Source organism: Nelumbo lutea, chromosome 2, assembly GCF_056320005.1.
Source record: "Nelumbo lutea isolate HS-2025 chromosome 2, American lotus-T2T, whole genome shotgun sequence".
NCBI classification, from domain to species: Eukaryota; Viridiplantae; Streptophyta; class Magnoliopsida; order Proteales; family Nelumbonaceae; genus Nelumbo; species Nelumbo lutea.
Genome location: NC_142685.1, coordinates 70,055,151 through 70,081,435, shown reverse-complemented (window position 1 = coordinate 70,081,435; position 26,285 = coordinate 70,055,151). Strand labels below are relative to the sequence as shown.

At 40.1% G+C, this 26,285-nt stretch overlaps 1 pseudogene across 1 annotated transcript in view; it reads left to right on the top strand.

Annotated features, from left to right (window-relative positions):
* LOC148871428 (outer envelope protein 61-like) overlaps positions 1-26,019 on the top strand; it is a 57,900-nt pseudogene extending 31,881 nt beyond the window's left edge. Inside the window, exons 9-11 of the transcript XR_016108210.1 lie at positions 8,759-9,347; positions 10,080-10,223; positions 25,438-26,019. The product of XR_016108210.1 is annotated as an outer envelope protein 61-like (transcript). The remainder of the gene's footprint in view (positions 1-8,758; positions 9,348-10,079; positions 10,224-25,437) is intronic.
* Positions 26,020-26,285: the final 266 nt, after the last annotated feature.

Genomic DNA, 26,285 nt, shown 5'->3' with positions numbered 1-26,285 from the left:
ATTGTTGACTGACTCCAAATGGAAGGAAGCTATGGATGAAGAAATGAGGGGCCTCATTGGAGTATGTTGGGAAGTCGAGCTTGATATGCCTCCTTGTGAGAGCTCTTATCCTCTAATTACTCCCTTGGTTCAATCCTTTTGAATCACTCTCTCGGTCGATGTTCAGTGACAACATCTCACATTGCATGGCCTCAGTAGATAGGGTCTCCTCCATCTCTCGCAGTATCCCAACCTCCTGATGGAGATCCAATTCTATCTTATCGATCCGTTCTTTTATTGAAACGGACTGAGTGTAAGGCATCTTCTACAAGAGGTGCGTGTAGGAATGCTCTGATACCAGATCTACTAGGATTGGCCTAACTTTGGACTTCGCGAAGGAAGCTCAGTCTTCACTCTTAAGATAGGAATGGAAGAACAACAGTCAGAAGAAGAGATAAGGGGGGGGGGGAGAGAGAGAGAGAGAGAGAGAGAGAGAGAGAGAGAGAGAGAGAGAGAGAGAATTAGCTCAATTAGGGTTCACGACCCTCGTCTCACTAACAACTGCCTTATATAGGCTCCTACATACAAATATCTCCATAACAGAATTGGTTAGCCTTTGTCTTATTTGAGTGGCCGATGTGGCTTCCTAACGTAGAACTTGGCAATGTGCTATTGAGGGATCTCCCCTGCGTTCATGCTACATGTGATGTCCATGTTGGGGTTGGGTTCACGTACCAGATTATCTATAATGGGCCTGGACTTAAGAGTGTTTCCAACATATAATTTATTTTCTTTAAATATTTCTGACTGATGAAGAGGTATATATTTGTATGAATATGATGCTTTATTAGTTGATTGGGAACTTGTCAAGTCCAACACAATCACTAGATATTTCTATGTGGCATTTTGCACTTCTTTTGCACCTTTGACCATCTTTCAATATAACTTATTCAATGTAGTTAATAACATTCATTGAACAAAGAAGTAAAAGGAGAGAATATAAAACAAGGTGAATGAACCATATTACTCCTGCCTCATTAAAATAGGCATTACAACACTCCCCTTCAAGTCCCTAACTTTTTACATAATTCATTGTGACACTAGTTTGTTACACCTTTTGTGAAAATATCGGTAACTGATTTGGTGAACTTACATAAGGTACACATATTTCACCCATTTCTAATCTTTCCTTAATGAAATGCTTGTCAAGCTCAATGTTCTTAGTCTTGTCATGTTGGACAGGGATCCAGATTTCCTCACAAAATTGGTGCTCACACTGACCTCACAACACTTGCTGCCATGCATTGGGAACATCTTTCCATGAACAAAAACATACAAGTATGGAGATGTTCCCAATGCATGGCTGCTGGTGGGGTGAGGACCAATTTTGTGAGGAAATCTGAATTCGTTGGACAGGATTATGTGCTACATTGATGGCAGCATTGTTGTCACAATAGTGAGACAGGGCTTTTTACTGTAAAACCCAACTAAGTACGTACTTCACCCACAAAATTTTAGCTACACCATATGCCATGGCATGATACTCTGCTTCAGTACTTGATCTAGTAACCATTGGCTCCTTATTGCTCTGCCAAGTTATTAGGTTGCCTCTTACAAGGGTACAATAGCTGGTAGTAGATCTCCTATCATCAACTGAACCAGCCCAATCAACATCAGTGTAAACTTTAACTCTTAGGTGACCATGCCTAGCAAACAAAATACCCCTCCTTGGATGTTTCTTTAAGTATTTGAAAACCCTCTCAAAAATAGCAACGTGAGTGGCTTTGGGAGCATGCATATGTTGGCTAAGAACATCCACTACATAATCCATATCAGGCCTGGTCAAGGACAAGTATAGCAGTCTTTCTACTAACCTATTTAACTACTTAACATCAGAGACAGTGTCACCATCATCTGATGGGCACCAGAAGACCTATGTGAGAGACCACATCAACAAAGGAGATTGAAAGGCTTCTCATGGCCCATCCCTACCACTCGGCCCACTGACATGATCTCTGTTCAGCCATACCAGAAGACCTATGTGAGAGACAGACCACATCAACAAATTGGTTACAATTGAAAGGCTTCCCACGTGATGTAATATCTATAAACAATCATAAAGGAATTAAAGGAGATTGTCTTTTTGAATGCACCATCCCTATTCCTCATCTTGTTCCCTCTCTGCACTCTGTAGGAGGAATGAGCTCTCCCTTGAAGAATCTCTTGTGACAGGCAGATCTTATCAGCAATCCACAAACACTACTCAGATGATTAGAAAACTGCCAACAATAGATAGCTACAGCTATCAAAGAACAAACAAATCACAAAGAATACACCCTCTCTAGATCAGGTACATAAAAACTAAAGAGCTCTGTTAAAGCCTCCACAGGATATAAATAACTCTCAGAAACCACACGTTCAACACTTCAGGGATACCCTTATACATTTCAATTACCAACAGATCTAGTATATACTAGTCAGCTGAGACATAACTTGAAAAAGTTTCTGAAATAGTCTCCTTTAAATCTCCATATGTTATGTCCAGATCAACAAAAGAACGCTCTTGGCATCACAACCAAGGAGAAAAAGAATAAAAATGGAGAACTTGTTGTCTTCGATCAGTTCAAATGTAAAAACAGAAAAATCCATATTCTTTCTAATCACCAGAACGGAGATAGAAATAGATTGTTTAAAGAAGGAAAGACAGGTCAACCAAATCCCTGCCTTACATGCTCTGATACCATGATAACAGTCGTGGAACAAAGAAAGAGTGGATAGAAAAGAATCAAAGGAATAGAGCCAAAAAGGAACAGAGTGGCAGTGCCCACTCCTTATTTTATAAATAGAACATAACAAGGTCTATGGATCATATTACCCCAGCTTCACTAAACTACACATTACAAAAATAGTGTTATCAGGTTTGTTTCGACTGGTGCTACAGTAGTCCGAACCAGAAAGAGAAGAAGAAGAAGAAGAAGAAGAGAAGAAGAAGAGAAGAAGAGGAAGAAGAGAAGAAGAAGAAGGGTTTGTCGAAATCTTATGGGTCACCCTTACAGTCGACCCCCTTAATCTATATTAGACTCTAATAATCTTTACAAAGACAAAAATGCCCTTACTTAAGTGTGGGGCAGACTGACTCTAATAACACTGCCACATAAGCAAGCTACTTAACAAACATAAGAAGACTAAACTACCCTTGTTCGGCACACTTTAACACTCCCCCTCAAGCTGGAGAATATATGTCATCTAATCCCAGCTTGTTACATAGATAGTTCACTTTCCCTGAGCTTAGAGCTTTTGTAAACAAATTTGCCCACTGGTCATTCGAGTCCACATGTTCTGTATTTATCTCTTCAGCAAGAACCTTCTCTCTCACAAAGTGGCAATCAACCTCTATGTGCGTTGTTCTCTCATGAAAGATAGGATTGGATGAGATATGGAGTGCTGCTTGGTTGTCACAGTACAATCTCATAGGTTTATCCATGTGAAACCCAATTTCTTGTGGGAGATTCCTCAACCACACTAATTCACAGGTAGTGTGAGCCATGGCCCTATATTCGGCTTTAGCACTGCTTCTGGCCACAACCGTTTGCTTTTTACTCTTCCATGTCACAAGATTTCCTCCAAGAAATGTGCAATAGCCTATAGTAGATCTTCTGTCATTCATTGAGCCTGCCCAGTCTGCATCTGTATACCCAACTACTTCAAGTTTTCCCCCTAGTTTATACAATAACCCACGGCCTGGAGCTCATTTCAGATACCTCACAATTCTAAGGATTGCATCCCAGTGAGGTATACGAGGGTTTTGCATGAATTGGCTCACCACACTAACTGCAAAGGAGATGTTGGGCCTCGTGATAGTCAGATAGTTAAGCTTTCCCACTAGTCGTCTATACCTTTCAGGATCTTCAAATACTTTTCCTGTATCACTGCTCAACTTAACATTTGGTTCCATAGGGGTCTCAGTCGGTTTTGTACCTAACAGTCCTGTTTCTTCCAGTAGATCAAGGACATATTTCCTTTGGCACAGATTTACACATTGTTTTGACCTGGCAACTTCTATTCCCAAGAAATACTTTAATGTTCCAAGGTCTTTTGTTTGAAAATGATTTTGCAGAAATACCTTTAGTTTGCCAATCCCCAATTTATCACTACCAGTGATGACAATATCATCCACATAGACCACTAATAAAATCTTCCCGATTTCTAATTCATAACTGAACACTGAGTGATTAACCTGGCATTACTTCATTCCAAAACTCTTCACCATTTCGTTGAACTTCCCAAACCAAGCACATGGAGATTGCTTCAACCCATAAATTGCCTTCTTCAGTTTGCACACCTTACCAACCTCCCCCTGAGCAACAAACGCAGGTGGTTGCTCCATATATACCTCCTCCACCAGATCACCATGGAGGAAGGCATTCTTTATGTCAAGTTGAAAGAGAGTCCAATCATACATAACTACCAAGGAAATTAGTACACGAACATTACCAATTTTAGCCACCGGAGAGAATGTCTCCATGTAGTCCACTCCATATAACTGTGAGTAACCTTTAGCAACAAGTCTGGCCTTCAGATGCTCCACACTTCCATCTGGCAAGTATTTCACAGTATACACCCATTTACAGCCCACAACATGCTTTCCAGGTGGGATAGTAGTAAGTTCCCACGTTTGAGTATGTTGAAGAGCAGAAAGTTCCTCCTCCATTGCCCGCCGCCATCCAGGTGAACTAAGAGCTTCTTGAACATTGTTAGGTATGGAAATAGAGGACAAAAGTGAAACAAACTGGCGATGTTAGGTAGAAAGACGAGATAGTAAAACAAAATTGGAAATGGGATGGAGGGTAGAACTGCGTTTACCTTTCTGTAAGGCAATGGGTAGGTCAAGGTCTGAAGATTCAGTAATAGGAGCCATGAGAGGATCCGCAGATAAGGTAGAAACCGGAGGAGGGGCCGGTGTCATTCGACGTGTATACACTTGTCGGATCGGTGGTCGTTCAGAGGTGATCTGCACTGGATGAGGTGATGAGTCTACTCCAACAACAGCCTCTGGAATTGGATCACTGACAGGAAGAGGAAGAGGAGGTAAGGGTGAAGACAAGGGTGCTTCATGACTGGAGAAGAAGGGTACAGACTCAAAAAAGGTGACATCAGGGCCGGCATAGCACTTTTGGGTAATGGGATTATAACACTTGTACCATTTTTGAGTTCGAGAGTATCCAAGGAAGATACATTTAATTGAGCGTGCATCTAGCTTGTCTATTCCAGGACTCAAATTGTGGACAAAGCACACACAACCAAAGATACGAGGAGTTAATGGAAACGGAGATAAAGTAGGAAACAAGATAGAGAAGGGGGACCGACCATGAAGAATAAAAGAGGGCATCTGATTAATGAGAAAACAGGCAGTGAGTACAGCATCACTCCAAAACCGTTTAGGAACATTCATGTGGTGAAGCATAGACCAAGCAGTTTCAAGAAGCTGACGATTCTTCCGTTCAGCCACCCCATTTTGTTGAGGGGTGAAAGCACATGAGGTTTGATGAATAATGCCATGCTGTTCTAAATACTGTTGAAATGAAGTAAGAAAGTATTCACGACCATTATCTGAACGGAGAACCTTGATTGGAACACCAAATTGTGTGTGTATTTCAACATGGAATATTTGAAAAATGGAAAATAATTAACTTCTTTTTTTCATTAAGTAAATCTATGTCATTCTTGAACAATCATCAATAAAGGAGACAAAATACTTGTACCCATTATAAGACTCTATTTTGATTGGATCCCAAACATCTGAATGAACCAAAGAAAAAGGACTCAACATACGACTCTCAACTCTTGGACTGAAGGACACACGACGGTGTTTACCAAACTGACATGACTCACATTGTAGAACTGACAACTGACTCAATGACGGAACCAACATCTTGAGAACCTTGAGAGATGGATGTCCCAGCCGGCAATGCCATTGTAGAGGAGTAAGGGAAGTCTGAAGTGCAATTGAAGATCCACCACCGTCAAGGTAATACAATCCACCAGCTTCATGGCCTCCCACCAATCTTCTTCCCCGTTTTGAGATCCTGAAAAACACAAGTGGAAGGAAAGAAGGTGACAGAACAGTTAAGAGCTTTGGTTATTTTACCAACAGACATAAGATTGAATGGAAACTTAGGGACATATAAAACAGATGATAAGGGCACAGGAGCCATGTCAACATTACCAACACCACATATGGGGGATGAGGACCCATTGGCAAGTGTAACAGTTTGTGATGTGGAGGTTTCAGAAAGAGAAGAGAACACACATGGAGTCCCGAACATATGATCTGAGGCTCTAGAGTCAATAATCCAGGGAGAGGTTTTAGATGACATGCAAGCAATACCTGATTGGGCAATTGTGGCAGTGGTATGCTGTGAAGTAGTTTGAAGGAACCGTTCATACTCATCACGTGGTACGCTCACCATCTCCCTCCTAGAGGTAGATGTAGATGTGGGAGGAGTTCGGTCTGCCCGTTTACTGTCACTGATATCAACCTCACCTGCTACAGCATGATTAGCCCATTTAGAGGGAGGGCCATGTAGATCATAACAAAAATTCACTGTGTGTCCCTCTCTACCACAATGAGTACATTTCCTTGTAGAGTTATTCTTCCCTCTGCCACGGCCTCCCCCTGAGTCACGACCACCCCGACTAATCATGGAACTGCCACGGCCTCCTCGGGGAGCATGATCTCCCCCTCTTGTACTATGTCCAACCCCTCTAGCTGTCACAAGTGCTGATCTATCAGACTGTGTGGAGTTCTCAGCCTGTCCCAAAGAAATTCTACGAAGCCTTGATAATACTTCCTCAAGTGTAGGAAGAGTAGAGCCCCCCAATATTTGGGCTCTAACTGGTTCATATTCCGACTTCAGCCCCACTAAAAATCTTGTAACATCTAGTTGCTCCCTTTGCTATTGCTGAACTTTAATATCTGGAGTAAGGGGGTGATAGACATTGAGTTCATTCCTTATATTCTTTATGCAGGGATAGTACTCTTCTAGTGTTTTGGTTCCTTGTTGTAAATCAAAGTACTCCTGATAAAGCTGATCTACTCTTGTTGTGTTATCTTGTCTAGAATATAGCTTCTTAGCATGCTCCCATATATCCTTAGCCGTATCAAGGAACATGAAGTTGGCACTAATTTTGAGCTCCATACTATTCCACAGCCAAGTCATGATTTGAGCATCTTCTTGTTCCCAATCATCAAACACTGGAGAGTCAACTGGTGGCTTCTTATCTCTTACATGCTTTACTTTCTTCTTTGCTTTGAGAAAAACTTCCACTGATTTAGCCCATGGAATATAGTTCTCCCCATTCAGCTTAATTGAGGTCATTTGAACCCCTAGATAGTCGGGGGAAATAACCACACTAGGTTTCTGATCATTGTACCCATCTCCTATTGCTGCCATTGTACTCTTTCACAGTTGCCTCTAACCTTACTTCTCAGCTACAAGCTGATTGATGTTGTTCACAGTTTGATACTTCAGCACCTATTGCAGCCCCTAAACACAACAGTGGGAGCACACACTTGTTCTTATTCATAATACTGCTGACTTCACACACCTGCGACCCACATAAGCATCAAATTACCACTCACTAATCACAAGTAGGCCCTCTTACAACCACTCAATAAAAAAAATTGTGCATCACAAATACCATAACACAGTCAAATCTGCTACACCCAGTTCAGACTTGTTTAACACACTTAAGATGGCATTACACAACCACAAAGAGCTCGGCAAGGTCACTGCATTCCACCTTACACCACTTGGCCACTTACAGCGGCCCTAACACCACTCAACAACTCACAGCAGCCCTACACCATTCAACAACTCACAGAAGCCCTACACCATTCGGCTACTGCACACACAGCCCTTTGTAGGGCAACAATGAACCTAGTTCTCTAGGTTCCAATCAATACTAACAGCTTCTTGTAGGGTTCCTACCCAGAAATATCAGTAACACTACAAGAAGAGATAACCGACCTTCCTTTGAGAATATCAACCAACCATTCACTGCTGAAGTCACTTTTCTTGCTGAAGAAGGTTATGCGCAGCAGAGAGAGACGAGCTGTGATGTTTCTGACCTAGGGCGAACCAGTTCTCTCCATTGACTGATCAGAAGAGAAGAGTCACGAACACTGCTGAGGTGCTTTACCAACTGAAGTAGATCAGGGGCATGGCTTTGATACCATGTTTCGACTGGTGCTACAGTAGTCCGAACCAGAAAGAGAAGAAGAAGAAGAAGAAGAAGATGAAGAAGAAGAGAAGAAGAAGAAGAAGGGTCTGTCGAAATCTTATGGGTCACCCTTACAGTCGACCCCCTTAATCTATATTAGACTCTAATAATCTTTACAAAGACAAATATGCCCTTACTTAAGTGTGGGGCAGACTGACTCTAATAACACTGCCACATAAGCAAGCTACTTAACAAACATAAGAAGACTAAACTACCCCTGTTCGGCACACTTTAACAAGGTTAATATGAACATTTTTATCATTCACATTACTTAACGTAGCTCTTCCTTGCCAGTTTGAGGTTTCTGAACAGTGAGCACTGTATCGTTCCAGCAATTATTGTAGCCAAATTAACATTATGATCTTAATATTGTCATGCATGCTTTTTACTAGTCTTGTATGAAAGGAAATCTTTAATTTTCTCAATCATTTATAATGAAAACCATGTAGACATCTAGTAAAGATTCATCATCTTTTTTTATGCTTGTATTTTACAGGTTATTCCATAATTTCATTTCAAATGTTGATCCTGAAACTCTTGCTTCTTTGAGTTCTGAAAATTCTGGAACTGTGTCCCCTGAGATGTTTAACATTGCCTCAAATGTGATTAGCAATATGTCACCTCAAGAACTTCAGAAAATTCTCCAAGTGGCTTCCTCTTTTCAAGGGTCAAACCCATATTTTCTAGAGGGGGACTCAGAGATGAGGATAAAGAACTCAAATTCTGGACCACTCCCACCTGATGTGTCACCTGATGTGCCAAAGACTTCTGCTGATATGACGAGTAAAATGTCACCATATGAGCTTCAGAAAATCTTTCAACTTGCCTCTTCTTTGAAAGAGAGAGATTCAGTTATAACAGCAATGACAATGACAAATAAGAGGCCTATATCTGATAAAACATTAACAGTCTCAGTGCCTTTTGGAGTCTCCTCTGTTAATAGGAATCATGATGTGGGTGAGAGTAGATCTTGTAAATTGCTCTCAGATTTTGAAATGGATCCCTTTCCTCCAAATTTCCCACCTTCAACTTGTGATATGCAAGATCAGATGAGAAATCAATTGAAAGATCCAGCAATGCAGCAGGTACTTTTTATAGATTTATTCATTTATATTTTCTTATTCATTATACAAACTTTTGCTCCAAAAATGCCAAGGGATAGGTCCATATTCAGCCCACTCCTCCCAAGACTCCATATAGCTGAGACCAACATTGAGTAATGGCCCTTTATTATAAGAATCTTTCTCTTATTTTCCTTCTTGTTTTTGGGAAAGGGCTGGAAGGTTATTTAAGCCTTTTAAGGAGAAAATATGAGTAAATAAGAGAATGTAAGATAAAAAGGCCATCGGTGAGCTGATTCAGGCTATCTGGGGTCTTGGGAGGCTGGGCTGGAGATTGACCTAACCTTCAGCATTTTAGTAATAGGCGTACATGAGAAGATGTAAAATGCTATTCAAAAAACTCCAATTTGTCTCCATTCTCAAAACGAAGTTGTGAGATGCATAGAGATTGCTGTCAAAAATACTTGTTTCACATCCAATCTGGCAAAGCTATCCATAATAAAGTTTAACTCCCTGAGAATTCACTGGATTTGCAAGTTATTTTTTTTTTCAATTATTATCAGCAATGGTGATAAATGAAATTTTATTAAAGAAGAATAAGAGAACTCCATTTATTCTAAAGAACGAATTAGGGAGACAAATTCCGCACTAAACAACCAACATTTTTTTATAGTGTCATGCCAGTCCTCTTCTTTTTCCTTTGGCTATCTTTTTTCCCCTTTGTTTCTAAAATCTTTGAATGCACACAAATGGCAGATGTTTACATCAATTATTAAAAATATGAGCCCAGAGATGATGTCCACCATGAGTGAACAATTTGGAATGAAGCTTTCACGAGAGGATGCAGAAAAAGCTCAACAAGTGATGTCCTCCTTATCACCAGAGGACTTAGATAGAATGGTACCTTCTTAGTGTGCCTTGTTACTATTTCATGTTTTTAGTCATTTTGTCTTGCGATTGATTCAATGAAGAAGATTCTCGTATCCTAATAACTACATATCTTTTTTCTCTTTGCTCCCACTTCTGCTAGGTAAGACATATCTCTTTCAATTGGGAAAGGGCACTTAACGTTGTGTAGCCCCACTTCCCTAGTGTAATTTTTTTTTCATATATCTCTATAAAATTCATTTATAATCCATAAAGGAGAATACTGGCAATATGATGAACTCTCATAAGTGGGTATGCATGCTCTTAACACAAAGACATGGAGTGGGAACCAGTGTCTCATCAATTTATTTTTAACATTGGGCTGCAGAAAGGTTTGCCTTATATCTGGTGCTCAAGGCATTGGTACCTGCTTCTATGAGAAGCTTACTGTAGCTCTAGCAGTGCTCAAGGATATTTTTAGAAAAAAAAAATGTCCTTGCCCATTTTAAGGAACTTCTCACTGTCGGACATGAAACAGTGCTACAAGAAAAAAAAGTTCTATGTGATTTTGTCATATATCTCGTCTCTTGAAAATATAGAACCATACAATTATTACAAATACAAACCCCCTCCAAAATAAATTAAAAATTCAACTTGTGCACTCTCCTTAATAACAAGATAGCAAGTTCGTACATTGACTATATTGAAGGATCTAGACTGTTTTGCACTCTCCTTAATTAGCAAATTGCTATTATGGAGTAAAAAAAGTATTTGGTTAATGGCTTACAACCAACTTTTCATAAAAGATTTGAGTCATAGACAGTTAAGATTGTTGAGTCCATATTTAGGTTATTTCCACTGAAAGAGGCACCAACACCTCTGGAAACTAGATGTTCTACATCCATTGGATATGAAGAAGCATGTGCTTGGGTTTCCAGTCCTAGATTCAATTCTGAGACATGAAACTACCATATCATCATCTGTTGAGCCACTTCTTTTGAATGGACATACCCTAAGTCATACTGATGATCTAGTGTTATAATTTAACATGGATGAAGGCATGAGGTATATAGGTGGTGAAAATATTTCCAAGTTACTCATATGTAACAGTATGATTTTCAGACCATTCCCATCTGCCAGGTGATATATAGATTAAGTCAGTACGGATCAAATAAATTCGGCCATGCATATGGGACTTTAGGCCCCATGATCATTTTTACCACACGAGCACCATCATGTAGGATTTCCTTCCACCTTAAATTATATATTTTGTCTGTTGTTATTTACACTTCTTGCCTTGTTAACATGACTTTCCCTACACTAGTTTGAAGAACTTGGGATTGTAGTTGTAATGTTAAGTTCATTTCTTGGTTCAGAAGTTTGCCACAAGGATTCAGTCTACCTGGGTATTCCTGTGCCTGAAGTCCTATATGAACCTTCTGAATAACTTGTTCTTACTAGAATACTTGTGTCTTTCTTTGAGTTGTCTTAGAATTAAGGTTTTAAAAGGAAAAGGCAGAGGAGAGGCAGTTGGGCCTGAAGAGTTAATGCATAAGCCTCAAAGGCATACTGAGGTGTATGCCTCAAAAAAGTTTTCAAAGAAAGTGGATGAAGTTCATAAATCATAAAACAACATAAAAAAGAAAAACTAAACTGCTAATGTAATTCTGTTAATGCATTACATGTATGACTTCCTAAATTTTAGTAGACCTTTAAATTTCTTTGCCATACTTCCATGTCCTAAATAAGATCTAATGTTATATTCTATGTGCATACCTTCAACAAGAATTCAATTTTCAGTAAAACACCACATTAATTTGATTGGAAATTATCTATTTGATTACTTGCTGAAACCATTTCTCATAAACCATTTTGATAATCAATAAAATTAAAAAAAAAATCTTATTATCAAACTTATCCCTAAGAAGGAAGGCTGTCTGAGTGTCAGATTTTAGACCTATCAGCTTACTAAACAGTCTATATAAGATTTTTGCAAAAGCCTTGGCAAACAGACTCAAGAAAGTCCTGAATGAAATGGTAGCATCTACTCAGAGTGCTTTCATCCAAGGGAGACAAATTGTGGATGGGGTTTTGATTGCGAATGAAGTAGTGGAGGATAGGAAAAAGAAAAGGCTAAGTGGGGTTATATGCAAAATAGATCTGGAGAAGACCTATGACAAGGTTGATTGGAATTGCCTTTGGAGGATCTTCGAACTCAAAGGCTTCGGGGAAGTTTGGATTAAGTGGACGAAAGGGTGCATTAGATCAGTTTGGCTTTCAATCCTGGTAAATGGCTCAGTTGATTACTTCAAAACTTCCAGAGGCTTAAGGCAAGGTTGCCCGCTCTCCCCTCTCCTTTTTACTTTGGTAGCAAACATTCTGGATGTCTTCATGAAAAAGGCTTAGAATACGATCTTATAAAAGGTTTTTCGGTGGGGCAAGAGAATATCCAAATTTCTGACCTTCAATATGCAGATGATACCATTTTCTTTATTGAAGCAAACAAAGATTTTCTCTTAAACTTGAAGAGGATCTTGAAATTTTTGAAGCATTAATAGGGCTGAAAACAAATTTAGAGAAAAAGCAGTATTATAGGCATTAATACCCCTCCTTAGCTGATGACAGAACTAAAGGATGCTTTGGGTTGCAGGGTGGAGTCCCTCCCTTTCTCATACTTGGGCCTCCCCCTTGGGGGAAACCCGAGATCTATAAGTTTTTGGGATGCTGTCACTAAGAAATGTGAGAGATGGTTGAGCACTTAGAAGCGAAATTATCTCTCCAAAGGTGGTAGATTAACCCTCATCAAGGCCACACTTTCAAATCTCCCCCACCTACTTCTTCTCCCTCTTCAAAGTTCTTGCTAAGATCAGAAATAGATTGGAAAAAATACAAAGGGATTTCCTATGGGAGGGAGGGAGAGAGAAAGGATGCCACCTAGTAAATTGGAAAGTTGTGTGCAAGGCAAGGAAAGAAGGAGGATTAGGGTTGGGTCACATCTCAGAAAGAAATCAGGCTTTCCTTGGGAAGTGGCTTTGGAGGTTCAAAACGGAACAAAGCTCTCTATGGGCCTCTGTAATTGCAGTAAATATGATAGAAGTAGTTGGGGACAGGGCAACTCTTTCCCCTTACTGGCTCATTCCTCCCAAAATCCGTGGAAAGGTATCCTCCACTCTTTTGCTTCTTTTTCTCCCTTGATTAGATTTAAAAAGGGAAATGGAAACATTATAAAATTCTGGACAGACCTATGGTGGGGAAACATTCCTCTCTGTGAGGCCTTCCCTACTCTCTTCAGGCTAGTGCGTGACAAACAAGTTCTTATTTCTGCTACCCTAATAATGTCAGTTCATGAGAAGATGAAAGAGCTAGAAGCGAAACACAAGTTCAGATCTATTAGGGTTGATCAATCTAATTGAACCAGCCCAGAAAAGATGTATTTATATTAAACTTAAGTGAATGGAAAAGATTGTCCTTACAAAGAAAATAAAAGAGCTGTACACTAATGTACACGCCTATTTCAGTACAAGAAAGAATAATAAAATACAATAGAATTACAAAACTACCCTTTATTTTCTCTACACTTCCCATCAAATTGATGCTAGGGTATAAGCATCAGTTTGTCCACAAGAAAATTATGTCGGGCTTTGGTGAAGAGATCTGCAAGCTATAGACCTGATGAAACATGTGGGAGAGAGATGTGACCCACGTGGAGAAGGTTACGAATGAAGTGACAATCCACCTCAATGTGTTTAGTATGCTCATGAAATACAGGATTGGATGCAATCTTGATTGCACTCATGTTGTCAACAAACAAAGGAATAACAGATGAGTGATCAATATCCATGTCATGAAGTAGTGCCTTAAGCCAGACTATTTCACTACATACTGAGGACATGGCTCTATACTCGGCTTGAGTAGATGACTTGGAAACAGTTTGTTGTTTAATACATTTCCAAAAAATAAGGGAATCACCATGGAATATACACCAGCCAGTAGTAGAGCGACGAGTGTCATGGCAACCTGCCTAATCAGCATCTGCATAAGCTCGAAGCTGTGGAGGAAGAGGATGAGAAAAATAATCCTTGTTATAGTGTGCCCTTGACATAATGAATAATCCAAAGAATTGCAGAATAGTGAGGCTGACGTGGAGCAGATACAAACTGTTAGTGTAGGGGTATTTCTGTCTTTATACTTATATTAAGGTTGTTGATCTATAATGCTATGTTTGAACTAGTGCTCCTTACTTAAATAAGGGCACATATGTCTTTTCCACTATTTTTAATAATAAAAGCACGTCTGGCCGAATGGTAGTAGGGTTTTGACTTCCAGTTCGAACCAGACTTTTCTCCTTTTCTCTCTCTCTCTCTTTCTTCCACTTTTCTACCTCTTTCTACGTGACTGATCTCAGACAAACAGAACTCCAAGGCAGGCCGAATAATAACATGGTATCAGAGCCAAACTAAGCAACTCGAATCTGCCTAGATTTCTGTTCTCTGCGCACCCAATCTAGGGTTTTCTCTTGTTTTTCTTGCTATCAAGTGGAGATAAGGGAAAGGGATGAAAAGGAGTGATCGCCCTCTTCCCTTGGAGGTTTCTATGCCTCCAGTTGTGTCTTGTGTGGTCGGTTGTTGTGGTTTCTAAGAAGCCCTCCCCTAATCAATGAAGAGAAGAGGGTCGATTTGTGTGGTGTAGTGGCTGTCTTGTGTGGACTGATTTTCTGCTCATGTGGTTGTTCTTCCAGTGATAAGGTAAGAGATTCCTATGCATGTTTTCTGTTATGAATCAAATAGGAAGTACGTTTCAGATCATATGATGGGATTTCAAACAGTAGCGTGCTAGGGTTTATGCTGTTTTTGTGTGATTCGAAGGAAGAGTTGTGATCATATAGTGGTGAGATTTTAGGTAGCCGTAGGGGGGGGTCTGTGGTGTAAAGAGTACAATTCTCAGCAATAAAAAAGTGCTGAAATCAGTGTGACTACTGTGATCTAGTCGAGTGCAGTGTGCAGAATTCAGTGATAATAGAATTCAACAAGTGTGCAGAATCGGTGATAACAGAATGAGAGATAATAGTGATAGTAAACCTAATGTGATGGTGCCTACTGGCTACCTGAACGTTCAAATGACCTCCATTAAACTGAATGGAGAGAATTATGTGCCTTGGGCTAAATCTGTCGAAGTCTTTCTGAAGGCAAAGAAGAAGGTAAAACACATAAGAGAGGAGAAACCCTCCACTGACTCTCACGAGTATGAAGACTAGGAGCAAGAGGATGCACAGATTATCACGTGGTTATGGAATAGTATGGAACCCAGGATTAGTGTAAATTTCATGTTTCTTGACATTGCCCAAGATGTGTGGGACCATGCTAAAAAATTGTATTCGGGTCAGGACAATACAACCAGAGTGTATCAGCTGTATCAGGAATACTTTAATCTGTAACAGGGCAATCAGAGTCTTGAGGAGCACTATGCCAGTATGAGAAACATCCGTAATGAGTTGAATGTTTATCACCCTCTCACTTCTGATGTCAAAATTCAGCAACAACAGAGAGAACAACTTGATGTGACTCGTTTTTGGGGGGATTGAAATCTGAATATGAACCAGTACGGGCTCAGATACTAGGAGGGTCAGCTCTCCCTTCTTTAGAAGAGGTATTTGCTCGACTCTGGAGGACTTCTATTGGATATACTGAGAACTCTAATATCTCAGATAGACCAGCCTTTGTTGTGTCGAGAGGTTGTGGTGCTAGAGGTGGAGCTTGGGGAGCTCAGTCTGGCCATGGTGGTAGTAGTGGTCTGGTGTATGGCCAAAGTGGCAGTGGTGGGCCTACTTATAACCGTGGTGGTGGTCGTACTGGAGGTAGAGATTCAGGAGGAGCCCGTGGTAGAGGACGTGGCTCGGGTCCGAGGAGATGTACTCATTGTGGTATGGATGGACATACCATTAACTATTGCTATGATCTACATGGTCCACCCTCAACTTGGGCCAATCATGCTGTGACTAGTGACACCAGTTCCAATTTTAGACAGGAGAATCGTTCATCTGATCAGATACCTCCTACACCCACAGATGGTCCCATGAAGGAGATGGTGAGTGTTCCCCGTGATGAGTATGAGAGGTTTATCCAGTCCATGTCACAGCAGAACATGACTACTTTCGCACACTCAGGTATGGCTTGTTTGGCATCCACACCTAATCCCTGGATCATTGACTCTGGTGCCTCCGATCACATGGCTGGAACTCTAGGTGTGTTTTCTTCCCTCTCATTCCTCAACATCACAATCTGTCACCCTTGCTAATGGTTCCACATCCTCAATTTGTGGTGTTGGTAATGTTGACATAGACCCTGTATCCCTATCCTCAGTTTTATATGTTCCTAAATTGCCTTATAATCTGACGTCTGTTAGTAAGCTAACCAAGTCACTTAATTGTCCCATTACCTTTTATCCTTCTATGTGTGTTTTTTAGGATCTTAAGACGGGGATGAAGATTGGTGGAGGGCATGAAGCTGGTGGACTGTATTACCTTGATGGTGGTGGAAGAACATCAATAGCTCTCCAATCATCTCTTTCTCCACTCCAGTGGCACTGTCGATTTGGTCATCCGTTGTTGAAAGTTTTGAAGTCTTTGGTTCCGTCTTTGAGTCAACTTTTTGTTTTGGACTTTGAATCATGTCAATTTGGGAAACACCATTGTGTTCCCTTTACACCTAGGGTTGATAACCGTGTGTCGAGTCCTTTTTCTTTGATTCACTCCGATGTTTGGGGTCCTTATTAAATGATGTCGTATAATGGATATAGATATTGTCATTTTTGTAGATGATTTTTCAAGGATGACGTGGCTCTATCTAATGAAAGAAAGAAGTGAATTGTTTACCATCTTTCAAAAATTTTATGCTGAGATTCGTAATCAGTTTGGTATTCACATTAAAATTTTCTGTTCTGATAATGGCCGTGAATATTTTATCTTCATCATTTCAAGAGTACTTGGACCAACATGGCATTATACATCAGACCTCATGTACCTACACCCCACTACAAAATGGGGTGGCTGAGAAAAAGAATTGCCACCTCTTGGAAATAGCACTATCCCTCATGCATCACATGAATGTTCCCAAGCCCTTTTGGAGTGATGTGGTGCTTACCTCTTGCTTTCTGATTAATCAGATGCCCACGTCCATCCTTGATGGTCATTCTCTGTTTACAATCTTGTTTCCCACCTTGTCTCCGTTTCCTCTTTCTCCTCGGGTATTTGGGTGTGTCTGCTTCATCCATAATCTGGGCCCTGGGAACGACAAGTTCGACGCCCGTTCTCTTAAGTGCATCTTCCTTGGCTATTCTCGGACCCAGAAAGGGTATAAGTGTTACCATCCTAGTTCTCGACAGTCCTTTGTGTGTGCTGATGTCACCTTCTTTGAGTCTACTCCGTTCTTTTTGGGGTCCGTTGATGCTTCTTCCTCCTTATCACCTCCTCTTCTTCCACTTCTAGTTGCTGATCCCCTTCCCCTTGTTCCAGCCGTGACCAAGTCCTTGCCCCCAATGTCACCACCTGCTGAACGCCCACCTATCCGTCAAGTGTGTACACATCGGCCACGTGTACCAGCTACTACTCCGGCTACATCACCGTCGACAGATCCGACTCCAGACCCGAACCCAGTATTTGATCTTGATCTTCCCATTGCCATGTCGAAAGGTAAACGCACTTGCACCTTTCATCCTATTTCTCATCATGTTTCACTTACTCACCTTTCCGCCTTCCATCGCCAGTTTGTCACTTTGTTATCATCAGTTGTTGTCCCTAAGGATGTCCGGAAGCCCTTGCCTCTCTAGGGTGGTGCCATGCGATGGAAGAAGAACTTTCATCCCTTTATCATAATCATACTTGGGACCTCACCGTTCTTCTTCCTAGGAAGCAGGCTGTCGGTTGTAGATGGGTTTATACAGTTAAGTATTTGCCTGATGATAGTGTTGAACGCCTGAAAGCGCGATTGTTTGCAAAAGGGTACTCCCAAACCTGTGGTATTGACTACATAGAGACTTTCTCACCAGTTGCTAAGATAGGGTCAGTTCGTGTTGTGATCTCTCTTGCAGCTTATGTATGATTGGCCGCTATATCAGCTTGATATCAAGAATGCCTTTTTGCATGGTGACTTACTCGAGGAGGTCTACATGGAGCAATCTTCATGGTTTGTTGCTCAGGGGGAGGATGGTAAGGTATGCAGACGACTAAAGAAGGCTATATATGGGCTTAAGCAGTCTCCTCGAGCATGGTTTGGCAGGTTCAGTGAGGTGGTAAAGAAGTTTGGTATGAAACAGTGCCAAGTTGATCATTCCGTATTTAGTTATGACTCTCCGGGAGGAAAAATACTATTGGTGGTGTATGTAGATGATATTGTTATTATCGGGAATGATAACATGGGCATTGACAGGCTAAAGACTTATCTACAGGATCATTTTCAGACAAAGGATCTTGGTAAACTGAAATATTTCTTGGGGATAGAGGTAGCATGATCTAAGTATGGTATTAATTTGTGCTAGAGGAAATATGTGCTTGATTTGCTGGAAGAAACAGGCTTGTTGGGTGCTAAACCAACTGAAACACCTATGGAAACAAATACTAGGTTAAGCAGTGATATGGGTGAAGTGTTTGAAGACCCTGGCAGATACCGACGACTTGTAGGTAAAATAAACTACCTAACCATTACTTGGCCAGACATTTCATTTGCGGTTAGTGTGGTAAGTCAGTTCATGCAGAAACCTCTGGTTCCTCATTGGAATGCAGTTCTGAGAATTGTGAGGTATTTAAAAGGGGCCTCGGGTCGTGGTTTGATATACAGAAGTGGCAGAAAGCTTGAAATAGAAGGGTATTTTGATGCTGACTAGGCCGGTTCAATGTCTGATAGGCGGTCTACCACATGCTATTGCACTTTTCTGGGGGGTAACTTGGGGACATGGAAAAGTAAGAAGCAAACAGTTGTGGCAAGAAGTAGTGCAGAAGCAGAATATAGAGCTATGGCACACACTGCTTGTGAATTAATGTGGCTACAGAGCCTTCTACAGGAGGTAGGGTACAACATCAATACTCCAATGAAGCTTTATTGTGACAATCAGGCTGCAGTTCATATTTCTTCTAATCTGGTGTTTCATGAAAGAACCAAGCACATTGAGGTTGACTGTCACTTTGTGAGGGAGAAAGTGTTGAATGGAGTGCTAGACACTACATACGTCAATACAGGAAACCAATAGGTGGACTTATTTACAAAAGGGTTGAGTCGGGGAAGAGTGGACTATATATGTAACAAGCTGGGATTGTATGATATACACTCACCAGCTTGAGGGGGAGTGTTAGTGTAGGGGTATTTTTGTCTTTATACTTATATTAAGATTGTTGATCTGTAATGTTATGTTAGAATTAGTGCTTCTTATTTAAATACGGTCACATATGTCTTTTCCACTATTTTTAATAATAAAAGCACATGTCTGGCCGAATAGGAGTAGGGTTTTGACTTCCAGTTCGAACCAGACTTTTCTCCTTTTCTCTCTCTCTCTCTCTTCCACCTTTCTACCTCTTTCTATGTGACTGATCTCAGACAACAGAACTCCAAGGCAAGCCAAATCATAACACAAACTAACTCACGATAACGAGCAAGAGTCACCAAATCAAAGGCATATTTCTATTGGTTGATAAAATAACCTTGATGACATATTTGAATTTCAAGCCCAAGGAAGTATGTCATTGGCCCAAGATCTTTCATTTTGAAGGAGTTACTAAGCAGAAGGAGTTACCATCCACATCATCTCCTGTGATAAGGATATCATCAACATAAACTAAAAGAAGAGTCAACCCTTGAGCTCGCTTGAGAGTGAAAAGAGAGTAATCTGAAGCACTCTTCTGAAAACCAGCCTCCAACACTACAGTATGGGAGAAGTCAAACCAAGCTCGTGGAGCTTGTTTAAGACCATATAGGGATTTCTTCAGTTTACACACCAACTGAGGGTTGTCATAGTATCCGGGAGGTGGTTTCATATAAATTGTCTCCTATAACTATCCATGGAGGAAGGCATTCTTGACATCCATCTATTGAACTGTTCATTGTCTAAGAGCAGTAATGGCTAATAGCACATGGGTTGTTGTCATTTTGGCCACAGAAGTAAAAGTTTCATCATAGTCAATTCCACACTCTTGCTTGTAGCCTTGAGCAACCAAACAGGTAATTCCACCGGTTACCAATGATGGAGGCATCTGGGGGAGGAGAGACAAGATCCCATGTATTTTCCAATGCTTGAACCTCTGAATCCATAGCATTTTCCAATGCTTAACTGCTACGGCCTAGCTGTAAGACTTAGGAATATTTGTGGATGACAAAACAGCTAGGCGGAGCTATGACTAGAAAAGAAGCCATAGCGATCAGGTGGACGAGAAATACGAGATGACCGGCGCAAAGGAATAGATGAAGGTAAATCCTTAGGAGGAGAATCTATACTTATAGTAGTAATGGATGGAGAGGAATGACCAATCATTGTTGCTGGAAGTGGAGGAGGCATAGGTGATGGGAAAACTGGATGCTTCTTGAAATACATTTGAAGTAGCTAAAATGAAGAAGGAGAATCACTTGCAGAGCCAAAGTTATGCAGAATAGAAATGGATGGTGCAGGCAATTTACCAATGTGTTCAAAGAATGAAAGGTTCTCAAGAAAGATGACATTGCGGGAAATGTGCAACCTACAGACTTTGGGATCATAACAAAGAAATCCCTTGTGTTCCATACCATATTCCATAAATGCACACATAGTTGATTGAACTGTTAGCTTAGTGCGTTCATGGGGAGGGAGATGGACAAAACAAACACATCCAAAGACACGAAGTATGGATAGGTTTGGTGGGCAATGGAATGAGGATTGATGGGGAGAAGAATTTCCAAGGATAGATGTAGGAAGAATATTGATGAGATGAATAGTAGTGTGGGTCGCCTCCACCCAGAAGGTAAAGGGAGCATAAGAGTCTTGTATCAAGGATCTCACCATACTAGCAATGTGACGATTCTTGCGCTCTAATACTCCATTCTATTGAGGAGTACTAAGACAAGATCTTTGTAACTGAATACCATGTTGTTTAAGATATGTTTGAAACTCACCATCATAGTACTCTCCCCCTGAATCTGACCTCAAAATGCTTATAGTACTTTTAAACTGGGTCATTACCATAGCATGAAAGTCCTTAAACATGGATAAAACTTCTGATTTCTTTCGAAGGAAATAAGCCCATGTGTATCGAGTACAATCATCAATGGATAACACAAAATACTTATAACTCAAGCGTGAAATAACTGGAGGCGACCACACATAACTGTGAATAAGGTAAAAAGGTGTAGATGCATGTTCAATAGAAGATGGAAAAGGTAAAACATGATTTTTACTATAGCAGCAAGTTAAATGGGATTTATCAGCATTCTTAAATGAAGAAGTAGTCATAGGCAAACAGCTAGAAGAAAATAAGTAATCCAAATTTTTAGCATGAGTGTGACCCAAACTTTTGTGCCATAAGTGCCACACATTATTATAAGAGGAAATAGAAGAACTAGGGGTAATAGATGGCAAATAGGAGTCCGGTAAAGCTCTTTTATTCTCGAATTCCAGAACAAATAGCCTTCCAAGCCTACACCCCTTCCCCTTCAGCTCCCCAGTGTGCTGGTCTTGGATAAAAAACCATCACGAGTAAATAAGACATTATTACCATCATCAACAAATTGCCCAACAGAGAAAGACTAGTAGTCAATTTAGGCACAAAGAAGGTTTTGGGAAGATGTAAGGGTTTGGACTCAGAAGTGGACAAAAATAAATCATCACTATCACATACAAGTAGAGAATCACCATTAGCAGTAATAATATAGTTAACAGAGGTGTAAGGTTTAGGAGATTGACCAAAGGAGGCCCTAGTCATGTGATTTGAGGCCCCAGAATCAATAATCCACATGTGAAAAGGAGATGAACACAAATAAGCAGACTTACCAGCCAGTCCAAAAGCAGAAAAAGCAGAGGAAATAGTTGAAGACATGAGCTCACGAATCTTTTCTTTAGTCAGATTTCCCTATGCATCTAGCTTGTGAGCTGATGATGAGGCGGCAGTATCAGTAGAAACAGGTTCAGCCAAGGCCTGATAAGCCTTATGTTGTCCTTTCTTGGGAGGCCTAGTTGGGCATTCCACTATAATGTGTTCCTACTGTTTGCAGTAGGTACAAAAGTTTTTCTTCTTGCAGTGGGATGCCACGTGACCATATTCTTTGCATTTATAAAATTGCATCTTCAAGAAGTCTTGCTTACCTTTTTGTTTGGTAGCCAAAAACACTGTATCAATCCCATGTTCCTTCTTCTGATCTAGTGCAGACAAGGTAAGAAGACGAGTTTCCTCCCTTAACAACTCTTTAAGAATTTCATCAAGATCAGGCACCGGCTCTCTACTGAGTATACTAGAGCGTAAATTCTCATAATCAAGCCTGAGGTGCATCAAAAAGTGCATGGTCTTTCTCTTGTCGAGGTGTTTCTTCATAGTTTTCAAACAACAGTCTGTAGACAAATCCCAAAAATGAGCCAGTTCATATTCAATCTAAAGATTCACAAACCCTGCATAGTATTCCTGAATCCGCTTCTCCCCTTTAACATAAGAGAAGATATCAATTTCAATTTGATATTGCCTAGACATATTCGATTGTTGATAGACCTTTTCAAGGTACTCGAACATGTAATGGGCTGATTTGAGACCTCTCATCGGAATACTGACATCCATAAAGATAGAAACAAGTATCCATGAAGTAACCTGAGCATTCTCAGTTCTCCACTATTTCAGCCCTTTGACATCACTAGCATTAGACATGGGAGTGGAACCATCAATATAACCCCACATACATTTCCCTTCAGCAAAATACTGAAAATGAAATGTCTAGAGAGAATAGTTGCTTCCATCAAACTTAACAGAAATAATTTCATTTGTTTCCAAAGCCATGCTGAAAAGAATTCAAAGTAAAAGCTGATTGAAGCAAGCAAGATGAGCAGTAATCAAATCCAAGAGAGTCAAAAACTGAGAAAAGAAACCTCTTACAGTCACAAGAGATTGTCCAGGATCCAGCAATAGGAGAAAACTGGATAAACAGTCCAGAAAAGGAAAGTTTGGGTGCAGCCACCCAAAAGAAATGTATAGATCTCTCTCAAAACTTCTCTCATCTCAACAAAAATTTCAGAATATGATGAGGAGGTCTAGGCGACACTTCCTTTCAAATCTTATTGCAAACTGATGTCATATGAGAGAGATCTAATAAAATCTCTCTTACTAGATGCGCAAAACACAGAGAAACGGTCCCTGGAAAGACCAAAACAGTCCATAACCAATCGGCAATGATGATAGATCTCAAACTGATAAAGAAAGAAGAGAAGTGGATCAGAGAGCAGCCTGCTCTGATACCATGTCAGTTTGTGAGAAGATGAAAGAGCTAGAAGAGAAACACAAGTTCAGATCTGTTAGGGTTGATCAATCTGATTGAACCAACCCAGAAAAGATGTATTTATATTAAACTTAATTGATTGGACAAGATTGTCCTTATAAAGAAAATAAAAGAGCTGTACTAATGTACACGCCTATTACAGTACAAGAAAGAATAATAAAATATAGTATAATTACAAAACTACCCTTTATTTTCTCTACAAATAAGAGGATCAGGTAGCCTCGCTTTTAACTTCAACTTTCGTAGACAGCTGAGAGACTCAGAAGTACCAGAGATCACCTCCTTACTCTCCCTTCTCTCAGAAGTTTTCATCTCCCCCTCCACTGAGGACAAGCTTATTTGGTCCTTAACCCCAAATGGTTCCTTCACTACCTCTTCATTCAGCACTTAACCACCAGCCCATCTAGGAGGACAAAAATAGGAGATTATTTGATGAGAGTTACTCCTCCTTGGAGACTCTTAGAGACCATATCCTAGCCAACATTAGCAGCTGGATGGTGAATAGTAAAGTGTTTGAGGGAATCAGTTGGAATGACATTCAAAGAGATTGGATAGCCCTTCTGTCAACCTCTCCTTTTCATCCTCAGCCTCCCTTGAAAATCACCCCAAGACAAGACTGTGAGCTTATTCTGAATTTTGGTGGCAGCTTTAGGAGGTCTGCAGAGAACAGCCCAAATGCTGGAAAAGGAGGCTTGATCAAAAGAGTGAATGGAGACGTGGCTTGGGCCTTTAGTGGCCCTGCAAAGGTGGCTGATGCGTCAGAAGCAGAGGCTAGGGCCCTCCTGGAGGGCCTCAGAATTGCCAAATCTCATCAATTGTGTCTCATTGCAGTCGAAGGAGATTCAAGGAATGTTATAAGCTGGGTTTCAGGACAGAATTTGGACCCATGGAAACTATCTCATTTGCTGTTTGAAATCAGGGAGCTGGCCTCCTACTTACAATGCAACTTCAGATGGATTCCTAGAGAATTAAATCATGTGGCTGATAGTCTAGCTAAATCTGGGCTGGGAAGGGATTTTTTTGTATAGTGATCATACTTTGCCTTTGTAGTGGGCTTTCTCTTTTGTTTTGTTGACAAGGCTTTGTACATCTCATGTACATCCCTCCCCCTTTTTTGATCTAATGAAATCTGTTATCTTTTCTCAGAAAAAAAAAGTAAAATCAAATAGCAGGTTATGAGGTTAACACAGAAATTCAACAATCAATCTAGCAATCGATGCCAGAAGTCTGGAATACAAACAAAAACTAATACTTGCAAGATGATTAGAAATCAATATTACAGAAAAAATAAGAAATTAAATTGAAGTAAATAAAAAACAAAAATTGAAACATGCCCTTTTTGAGAAAAAAACTTACAGATTTCATGTTTCTCTAGTGTAGAATTGATTGCAAGAAACCGCATTTGATTTCATGTTTCTCTAGCTTCATGCAGACAATAAAAAGAGAACTAGAGCTTCTTTCTTTTTCTTTTATTTATATTTTTTTATTTGTCTTGGCAAAGAGGTTAGCTCCTTAGAGGTCTACTAAGTTATAGCTAATGGCCTGGTAACAAATTAGAAAAAAAAAAAAAAAACTCCTTCCTTTGAGATGCAGTGGTGTACACCTTGCAAGGTCAAGGCCCAAGGCTTCAGAATGCATGCCTGAGGTCATAAACCTAGTGGATTTTGTTAATTAATTGTGTTTTTGATCCCTGAGTATGTATGTAGCCGTTTAATAATTTGAGTGTCATTTTCTGATTCAAATGCTTTTTTTTTCAGATGCAATGGGAAAATAACATACAAAGAGGTGTTGAAAGTGCCAAAAAAACAAAGAGCTGGCTCTTGGGGAGACCTGGAATGATTCTTGCAATATGCATGCTAATTTTAGCAGTCATCCTTCATCGACTGGGTTTCATTGGCAGTTAGACAATGAAGGCAAATTAATTTTTCCTTCATAAGTGATGTGGGATGAGACAAAACATCCATATTCTTCATGACGTTATTGAGCTAAGCTCGAGGGCGATGCATACTTCAGAAGGGATCCTGTGTGGGTTAAGATACCCAATGCTCTGTTTCTTTCCCTATACTGACATGTTTTCTATTCTTTATATTCTTTTCAACATTTTGATGTTTTCTTTGGAATTGTTTATTAAATATAAAAGGCAAAGTTTTAGAAATTTTACTTTGAAGAAAAATGTGATAGAGAAAAGGAGAAAAGGGAAGAAAAAAAATCTGTTGTTTGGTTGAGTTAGAGAAAATTGAGAGAATATTCTTATCCATCAGTTTTTTTGAAGGAAATATAGAAAATGTTATCATTTCTTTAACCACATTTATATAGCAACCTCTGTCAACATGTAGCAACAGTCGCTCTCTTTAATTATTTTGGTATTCTTTCTCAGTTCTTCCTCAGATGGATGATGTTTTACAAGTTAATTCTATTTTGTGTAGTGTAACCATATCAAAACTCCAAATGTTTAAAGAGGGATGGTGATTTTGGTGCCCATTGGTCAATAGTGGAAGAAATTCTACTTAATTTAACAAATTGCAGGGTGCCATTATATTTCTTGCATTACCTTTTCAGTCAGTATCTAACCCAATCAACTCAAATGGCTTTTATCAAAGCTTGC